Raw genomic sequence first — 10,841 nt, 5'->3', positions numbered from 1 at the left:
AAGATGCAATAAAACGGGCCTTCTTTAGACTAGTTGAGTATCTGGAGCATCAGCATTTGTGGGTTCGATTACAGGCTCAAAATGGCAGGAAACAAAGCACTTTCTTCTGAAACTCGTCAGTCTATACTTGTTCTGATAAATGAAGGCTATACTATGCGAGAAATTGCCAAGAAACTGAAAATCTCATACAATGCTGTGTACTACTCCCTTCAAGGAACAGTGCAAACTGTCTTTAACCAGAATAGAAAGAGGAGTGGGAGGCCCCGGTGCACAACTGAGCAAGAGGACAAGTACATTAGGGTGTCTAGTTTGAGAAACAGACGCCTCACAAGTCCTCAACTGGCAGCTTCATTAAATAGTACCCGCAAAACACCAGTCTCAACGTCAACAGTGAAGAGGCAACTCTGGGATGCTGGCCTTCTAGGCAGAGTTTCTCTGTCCAGTGTCTGTATTCTTTTGCCCATCTTGATCTTTTATTTTTATTGGCCAGTCTGAGATATGGCTTTTTCTTTGCAACTCTGCCTAGAAGGCCAGCATCCCGGAGTCACCTCTTCACTGTTGACGTTGAGACTGGTGTTTTGCGGGTACTATTTAATGAAGCTGCCAGTTGAGGACTTGTGTTATTTTAATGTACAAAAAAATCAAATTTTCTTTCAAAAGCAAGGATATTTCTAGGTGACCCCAAACTTTTGATCGGTAGTGTATATACTTCACATACCTCGTACCCCTGCACATCGACTCAGAACTGGTACACCATGTATATAGCCAAGTTATCGTTACTAATTGTGTATTTATTCCTCATGTTATAACTTTTCTCTGCATTGTTGGGAAGGGCCCCTAAGTAAGCATTTCACTGTTAGTCTACACGTAACAACAACAGTGAAATCATGTGACAAATAACATTTGATTTGATTTGTGTGTGTGTGTGCACGTTTGTGTGTGTGTGTGTGTCTTCCATCTCTCCCCCCCCCCCCCTTCCCCCCCTCTCCCAGGTGGCAGTGTGGCTTTGAAGCGCGGTCCCCTCACTCCCTGTTATTCCCCTCTACTCTGCCTTTCCAGGTGTGTATGGGCTGCACCCGGCTGTTTGAGAGAAAAAGGCCCTTTTTTGTCTGAGCTTTTCAACCAGCTCTGTCACACCATTGATCTCTCTGCCTCCCCCTCTCCCCTTTAGTGTGCTACCACACCTCCCAAATAGTCCCCAGTCTTAGATGTGGGACCTGAGAGAAACTCAAGCCTGTTGGGTGAAGGGGGGTTGGGGGGGTATAGGTAGATAAGGAGGGGCTGTACTCTTGCCACTAATGGGGCAACTGTTTGCACTCTACAGGTGCTGGCCTCGCAAATGAGGTCACAGCTCAAGTGTGGCTCTTCAGAGGGAGAGGGGGATTAGAATTCCTAGGAGTGCTGGGAGAAGACATGGGAAACATACACACACGCCAGAGGAGAGACATGGATACACAAACGCTTAGCCTGTCAGTGTAGGAAGTCTGCTGAAAAAAGATCACAGTCATCATGAGACTTAACACACACATTCTTGAGTTACCTTTTAGGGGTCATGACTCTTATCCAAAATTCAACATTGGCGTCAGTCACCTGAGGCCAAACACACAGCTCTTTATGGTTCAGAAGAAAATGCACCTAGATCCAGAACATGGAAGATTCACCTTGCAAGGTGTATCCGTTTGATCAGTGTGTGCACACGCTAATAAATACTTTTAGCTTTAGATCTGCCGTTCAGCCCTCTACTTTTGGCCCACCAGCAAAAAACAGAAATGAAGAGAACAGAAAATAACATTTTTGGTTTGAGGGATCCCATCTGTCTTAATAGAAGAGAGAGGGTGGGGGTGGGAGAGATAAAAAGAGACAGACAGACAGACAGACAGACAGACAGACAGACAGACAGACAGACAGACAGACAGACAGACAGACAGACAGACAGACAGACAGACAGACGCTAAACACATCACGTAAACACACAAGACACTATACCAGGCAGAGTCAGAGGACGGCTATAAAAATTGTCAAAGACTCCACCCACCCAAATCTGCTACCGCATGGCAAGCGGTACCAATGCACAAAGTCTGGAACCAATAGGACCCTGAACAGCTTCTACCCCCAAGCCATAAGACTGCTAAATAGTTAGTACAAAAAAATAAAAAATAAATAAAATGTATGAAATGAAAAATGAAATGTATGCATTCACTACTGTAAGTCGCTCTGTATAAGAGCGTCTGCTAAATGACTAAAATGTAAAATGTTAATTAAATAGTCTGGGTAGTGATTTGGTTAATTATCTGCATTGACCCTCTTTGCACTAACTCTTTTGACTCATCACATATGCTGGTGCTACTGTTTTATATATCCTATTACCTAGTCACTTTACCATTACCTATATGTACATATACCTCAATTACCTTGTACCCTTGCACATCGACTCGGTACTGGTACCCCTTGCATATAGCCAAGTTATCATTACTCATTGTCTCTGTTAGAAAGGGCCCCGTAAGTAAGCATTTTACTGTTGGTTTATTTTTAATTTAACATTTGGCAGGTAGCCTAGTGGTTAGTGCGTTGGACTAGTAACTCAAAGGTTGCAAGATCAAATCCCTGAACTGACAAGGTAAAAATATGTTGTTCTGCCCCTGAACAAGGCAGTTAACCCACTGTTCCTAGGCTGTCATTGAAAATAAGAATTTGTTCTTAACTGACTTGCCTAGTTAAATAAAGGTAAAAAATATATGTATATATTTAACTAGGCAAGTCAGTTAACAACAAATTGGCCAAACCCTAACCCGAATGACGCTGGACCAATTGTGTGCTGCCCTATGGGACTCCCAATCACAGCCGGTTGTGATACAACCCGGAATTGAACCATGGTCTGTAGTGACGCCTCTAACACTGAGATAGAGTGCCTTAGACCGCTGTGTCACTCCAGAGCCCCAGTTTACACCTGTTGTTTATGAAGCATATGACAAATACAATTTCATCTGAAGGAAGAGCGGAACATTTAAAAAGGGGGAACATATGAGAAAGAATGAAAGAAAGAGGAAGAAAATAGGAGAACAATTTTAATTAAATACAAATATTTGTATTGTCTTTGATCACATTGTCAGTTGGATAGTTGGGGATTTAGGATGCACTCTGCTCGACGCTTGTAGCATCAAGGCCTCTGGTTAAACTATAGCCCAGATGAGAAATGTTTAGAAGAGAACATGTCAGACAATTACATGAAGATAAGAAGCCTGGTGAAGAATGGCCATGAACATCTGATGCAGCCCACTCTCCTCAGGCCCACACACACAGACTCACACCAACATATACACACAGTAGAGATACAGTACCACCACAGTCCATTCTCCTCTGTCTTTGTTAGGGTGATATGCTGGTATTTCCTGTGCTTTTGACTTGTTCATTGTGTCTCTCTACACCATTGAGTCTACAGCCTTACACAAATCTCGATGTTTTTTACTCTATATCCACAGGTATTTACATTCACAACTAATTTACTGTTCTTTTTCTCAGGGAGCTGTAAAGACATAAAAAAAACTAATAATGTCAGATCCCACCGGGTTTGTTAAAGTAGGGATTTGGTTGTTTTTCTGGGTAAATTCTCCAGTATTTCCTCCGGCTCTTGGCTTGAAGGCAAGGCCAGGCGGCCTCTTTGTGAGGAAATGCAAGGTTGCAAGGTTCCTAGTTATCTAGCCTGCTAACATTAGCTATTTAGCCAACTAGCTCTTAGTCTAGCCAGCCTAGACAACCACCAAGGTTATGGTCGGCAAGCTAGAGCCCAACTACTGGAGACCAGCAAGAACACAACTAACACAACACAACCGAAACATAACTGCAGATTAAAAGCAAATAGAGACCATATTTACAAATTGATGGCTGGGGCCCATCCGTTAGTAAAACTTTTAAAAGAGTTTAGGCTGAGTTAGATACCAAAGCAAGGCGGAAGCAGGCGCTTCTACCGTCCAAGGGAGAGTCAGGGAAATCCTAAATAAATTCCAGATGTCCGTCAGCTAGCACGCTAGTACTAAGCCAAGGTGGAAAAAGTTACAAAACTCCAGTAGCTTACTTCACAGAGAAAATGCCGAAATGTTGACAAAATTAAAAGGAGAACAGATGAGGTACTGCAAAATTATAGCAAGCAGATATGATTTTATTTTTTCTTTTGAGCCCACGACAAGATAACACAGCCACAAAATCCGTGAAGAGCATGCTGCATGGCCGCATGTGCCCCATCTGCTCCTTGTTTACATCACACTTACTCGTGATTGGTGGATTGTAACTGGCATGTATGTACATGTAGTTACCTGGAGTGCCCGATGGTAGCGCTGTCGCTAATTACTACATGACATCATAGAAATATTGTTATTCTACCTGCATCCCGGCCTCAGTGTGCTGTATATTGCATGGTGTCCGAAGTTAAAAAGTAATACAAAGGAAAGGTTGACACTATGGAACAAACGAGACCGTCAACTACTTTGAGCCTAGAGGGAAATCTAGCCAAAAGCAGGAGGGAGTGGATCCAGAAATTCAACCTTAATATCATCGCTAGTAGCATCTTGGCGAAATCCGAAGGATGTTCTGTTCTCGCCAGGCATGGCTAAACATATCGAAGATGTTGTAACAGAATGTGCAGTCTGCAACACACAGAAACACAATAACCAAAGAGAGCCCCTTATGTCTCATCCAATCCAAGAGAGCTTGGGCCAAAGTTGGAGTGGACCTCTTCCATTACAATGATGCAGAATATCTACTATTTGTGAATTACTGCTCAAAATACCCAGAAATCTCAAAGCTCAATGGGTAAACAAGCAAACGCATCATTGCAGCACTAAAATCAATCTTCGCAAGGTATGGGAGGCTCAGCGTTTAGTGCTCTGACAGTGGAAGACAACTGGTGAGTCAAGAAATGTTTGATACCAATATGTCACGTCGAGCCTATGATTTCCACAGTCAAATGGCCAAGCTGAGAGAGCAGTTCAGACTGTGAAGAACCTGTTGAAGAAAGTAAGACAGGAACAGCGATCCTTACATTGCTCTCCTTGAGTACCAAAACACAACCCTGGAAGGAGTAGGTCTCTCACCTGCACAACTACTATGTCAGAGCTAGAAGCACAAGCATTTCACTACACCCGCAATAACATCTGCTAATTATGTGTACGTGACCAATAAAATTGGATTTGATTTGATTTTACTAATGGGAAGGATGCTGAAGACAAAGATTCTGACATCAAAGAGACTCTTAAAGCCAGGAGCCGTCTCATAAGCAGACAACAGAGACAAAAACATTACCTCAACCAAGGCACACGTAAACCTTTGGTCATGAAGGAAGGAGAACGAGTCAGGATCAGACAAGACAACAAATGGCAACCAGCAATTGTACTTGGATAACATGACCAGCTAAGGTAATACATAGTACAAACACCAAACAAGAGAGAATCTACAGAAGGAAGCAAAGACACCTGTTAAAAACACATGAAACGACACACTCAGAAACCATAATGGACTTACCTTATCCTGTGGAAAGAGAACCTGAAACAAGTGCCAGCCTGGAAGAAAACTACTCACCTGTGTGTTCTCCAGCTCCAACACCAAAACAAACAGTGGAAAGCAACAAAATAACCACTGAAACACCAGTGAAATCACCTCGTTATGGAAGACCTTTCAGAATGGCAAAACGCTACCAGTATTGAAAGACTGATATTAAAAAGAGACTGAAAAAACAGACTGTAAATAAATCAAACAGTACATTGGAAAAGACAATAACAATGTGATAGCAATTGTGATGTCTGTTATGTTGAGGTAAAAATGTTTGCGATGTAAAATGTTGAAACGTGTTGAGAGAAAACAACAAAACATCTAAAGAAAGGGATATGTCATGTATGTACATATGGTGGATGAGGGTGGTGTTGTTACTAATTACTACATGTGATCACCTGGACTTGACCCATGACATCACATACACGTTGTTCTTCTACCAGCATCCCGGCTTCAGTGTGCTATATATTACAGTAACTCACCACCGCCAATACTTGGTCTGGAATGTAATTACATGCTAGCATGACTAGTGCCTAACTTTAGCCAGCTTGAGCTAACTACCAAGCTAGCATACAAACTCGGTAGCACAAAGTAGATCCTCCTTATGATGTTGAGAAATAGTGCATTGTGGGTAGTTTAGAAGATATCCAGAAATAAGTTAGTTATGTTTTTGGGTTATTACATATTTACTATGTTTTTACTATATTGTAGTCACGATCTGGTTACCTATAAGTTGCTAAGTCTTTGACCACACTGTGTTTTTACATTGGTGAGTAAATAAATCATGCTTCCTACCCTTTAAAGACCAGAGCTGGGGATGTGAATGTTGGAGCCAGTCCAGAAAACAGAGGCAGCACCCAGACAGAGGGCATGTCATACTTGCCGAAAGGGAAGAGGGTGGATGTTCCATAAGCCAACCCCACACTCAGGAGGCAAAATGGACACTCTCTACGCTAGGTGGATGATGCAAATCCCACACTCAGGAGCCAAAATGGACACACTCTACACAAGATGAATGATGCCTCTAAATAATAGGCATTTTGATTGGACAGCCAGCCAGCCTCTTGGACAAATAATCCTTCTAATTCTGCTATGTAGGCCTGAGTAGGACTGAGCGATGGGAAATATCATAGTCATGGCCTGTAAATGTTATCTTTAGTTTTTTTTACATCAACAGTTTACCCATGGCTAGTTGGAACATGCCCCTCCACACAGCCACCCACCACACACACACATGCAAGCACATCCGTACGCATACACACAAACTCACAGTCCACTGGAATTATGACAACATCTGGAGGAACTCACCCAATATACTGACAAAAGTTTCTTGGAGTGCACCGAAGGAAGCATAAGAAGGGTTTCAAACGCACGTACACACTCACACCCTGATCACCGAGGACAGACGATTGGACCATATCGCTCCTCAACATAGAGGCACTAAATGTTAAGTATCTCTCTCTCTCTCTCTCTCTCTCTCTCTCTTTCTCTCTCTCTCTCACTCACTCACTCAACCAACACAGGCCATGTAATATATTGCCTGGCCCCGGACCAGCCATGCCAATATGACAAAGTGGGAAAGAAATAGATGGAGACAGGATCACAAGAGATAATGTTATGAGGTGGGATTGAATAATGACTGCTAACAGAATGGGACTTAAGTGTGAAATCAAATATTCAAGCTTTGGGGCAGTGCTTTCAATCTAATTTCACAGGAATGCATCCTTCCTATGTCATAACTTCCTCAATGTGAGCATTGATTGAACTCTTTATGACTTGACATTTTTCATGGGATATGGTGGAAACTATGACTAAGTCAATTTCATTAGTGAGTGGGTCATGTGTCCTTCACTTAAAGGAGGAAGGAAATAAAAGAGGAGGGAAGAAAGAATGTAGCCTCTTACAACACCTGAACGGGGTCAGGCACAGGAAAGCAACAGTGTGATGACATGAGGACACACACGCGAGAGAAGCAAATTCTTTAAATCAAATCAGATTGTATTGGTCACATATGCATGGTTAGCAGATGTTATTGCGAGTGTAGCGAAATGCTTGTGCTTCTAGTTCCGACAGTGCAGTAATATCTAACAAGTAATCTAACAATTCCACAACAAATACCTAATACACACAAATCTAAGTAAAGGGATGAAATAAGAATATATACACTACCGTTCAAAAGTTTGGGGTCACTTAGAAATGTCCTTGTTTTCCATGAAAACATACATGAATAGGAAATATAGTCAAGACATTGACAAGGTTATAAATAATGATTTTTAATGGAAATAATAATTGTGTCCTTCAAACTTTGCTTTCATCAAAGAATCCTCCATTTGCAGCAATCACAGCCTGTCACGGCTGTCGAAAGGAGCGGACCAAAGTGCAGCGTGGTTGTAGTTCCACATTTTATTAAATTCGTGAAACTTTGCAATACATAAATAATTGAATTAACCAAACAACAAACCGTGACGCAGAGAGAAACAAACACTACTCAAAATATAATAACCCACAAAACCCAGGAAGAAAAATCCCTACTGAAATATACTGCTCCAAAAAATAAAGGGAACACTAAAATAACACATCCTAGATCTGAATGAATGAAATAATCTTATTAAATACTTTTTTCTTTACATAGTTGAATGTGCTGACAACAAAATCACACAAAAATAATCAATGGAAATCCAATGTATCAACCCATGGAGGTCTGGATTTGGAGTCACACTCAAAATTAAAGTGGAAAACCACACTACAGGCTGATCCAACTTTGATGTAATGTCCTTAAAACAAGTCAAAATGAGGCTCAGTAGTGTGTGTGGCCTCCACGTGCCTGTATAACCTCCCTACAACGCCTGGGCATGCTCCTGATGAGGTGGCGGATGGTCTCCTGAGGGATCTCCTCCCAGACCTGGACTAAAGCATCCGCCAACTCCTGGACAGTCTGTGGTGCAACGTGGTGTTGGTGGATGGAGCGAGACATGATGTCCCAGATGTGCTCAATTGGATTCAGGTCTGGGGAACGGGAGGGCCAGTCCATAGCATCAATGCCTTCCTCTTGCAGGAACTGCTGACACACTCCAGCCACATGAGGTCTAGCATTGTCTTGCATTAGGAGGAACCCAGGGCCAACCGCACCAGCATATGGTCTCACAAGGGGTCTGAGGATCTCATCTCGGTACCTAATGGCAGTCAGGCTACCTCTGGCGAGCACATGGAGGGCTGTGCAGCCCCCCAAAAAATGCCACCCTACACCATGACTGACCCACCGCCAAACCGGTCATGCTGGAGGATGTTGCAGGCAGCAGAACGTTCTCCACGGCGTCTCCAGACTCTGTCACGTCTGTCACGTGCTCAGTGTGAACCTGCTTTCATCTGTGAAGAGCACAGGGCACCAGTGGCGAATTTGCCAATCTTGGTGTTCTCTGGCAAATGCCAAACGTCCTGCACGGTGTTGGGCTGTAAGCACAACCCCCACCTGTGGACGTCGGGCCCTCATACCACCCTCATGGAGTCTGTTTCTGACCGTTTGAGGAGACACATGCACATTTGTGGCCTGCTGGAGGTCATTTTGCAGGGCTCTGGCAGTGCTCCTCCTGCTCCTCCTTGCACAAAGGCGGAGGTAGCGGTCCTGCTGCTGGGTTGTTGCCCTCCTACGGCCTCCTCCATGTCTCCTGATGTACTGGCCTATCTCCTGGTAGCGCCTCCATGCTCTGGACACTACGCTGACAGACACAGCAAACCTTTGCCTTCTTTGGTACAGGAACAATGGTGTCCATCTTGAAGCATGTTGGGACAGCAGACTGGAATAGGGAGAGATTGAATATGTACGTAAACACACCAGCCAGCTGGTCTGCGCATGCTCTGAGGATGCAGCTAGGGATGCCGCCTGGGCCGGCAGCCTTGCGAGGGTTAACACGTCTAAATATCTTACTCGCGTTGGCCACGGAGAAGTAGAGGGAGAGCCCGCAGTCCTTGGTAGAGGGCCGCGTTGGTGGCACTGTATTATCCTCAAAGCGGGCAAAGAAGGTGTTTAGTTTGTCTGGAAGCAAGACGTTGGTGTCCGTGACGTGGCTGGTTTTCTTTTTGTAATCCGTAATTGCCTGTAGACCCTGCCACATGGGTTCCTGAGTGGCGCAGCAGTCTAAGGTACTGCATCTCGGTGCTAGAGGCGTCACTACAGAACCTGGTGTGATTCCAGGCTGTATCGCAACTGGCCGTGATTGGGAGTCCCATAGGGCGGCTCACAATTGGCCCAGCATTGTCCGGGGTAGGCCGTCATTGTAAATAAGAATTTGTTATTAACTGACTTGCCTAGTTAAATAAAGGTAATAAAGGTAATAAATAAAAACACATGTCTGAGCTGCTCAGACACATGTCTGAGCTGTTGAATTGCGACTTCACTTTGTCGCTATACCGACATTTTGCTTGTTTGACTGCCTTGCGGAGGGAATACCTACACTGTTTGTATTTGGCCATATTCCCAGTCATCTTTCCATGGTTAAATGTGGTGGTTCACGCTTTCAGTTTTGCGCAAATGCCGCCATCTATCCACGGTTTCTGGTTAGGGTAGGTTTTAATAGTCACAGTGGGTACAACATCTCCAATGTACTTCCTTATAAATTCACTCACCGTATCAGCATATAAATCAATATTATTCTCTGAGGCTAACCAGAACATGTACCAGTCCTCTTGATCAAAACAACCTTGAAGCGTTGATTCCGATTGGTCAGACCAGCATTGAATAGTTCTTGTCACAGGTACATCCTGTTTGAGTATCTGCCTATAGGACGGGAGGAGCAAAATGTATTCGTGGTCAGATTTGCCGAAAGGAGGGCAGGGGAGGGCCTTGTATGCATTAGAGTAGCAGTGATCCAGTGTATTTCCCGCACGTGTGCTACAATCAATATGCTGATAGAATTTCGGTAGCCTTGTTCTCAAATTTGCTTTGTTAAAATCTCCAGCTACAATAAATGCCTTAGGATATATGGTTTCGAGTTTGCATAGAGTCTAGTGAAGTTCCTTGAGGGCCGTTGTGGTATCGGCTTGAGGGGAGATATACACGGCTGTGACAATAACCGACAAGAATTCTCTTGGGAGATAATATGGTCGGCATTTGATTGTGAGGAATTCTAGGTCAGGTTAACAAAAGGACTTGAGTTCCTATAACTTGTTACGATTACACCATGAGTCGTTAATCATGAAGCATACACCCCCGCCCTTCTTCTTCACAGAGAGATGTCTATTTCTGTCAGCGCAACTCATAAAGAATCCCTGTGGCCGTACCGACTCCGACAACATATCCTGAG

Source organism: Salmo salar, chromosome 09 (assembly GCF_965601325.2).
Source record: "Salmo salar chromosome 09, fSalSal1, whole genome shotgun sequence".
NCBI lineage: Eukaryota > Metazoa > Chordata > Actinopteri > Salmoniformes > Salmonidae > Salmo > Salmo salar.
The sequence above is the reverse complement of the archived record's forward strand: the minus strand, read 5'-3'. Positions refer to the sequence as shown.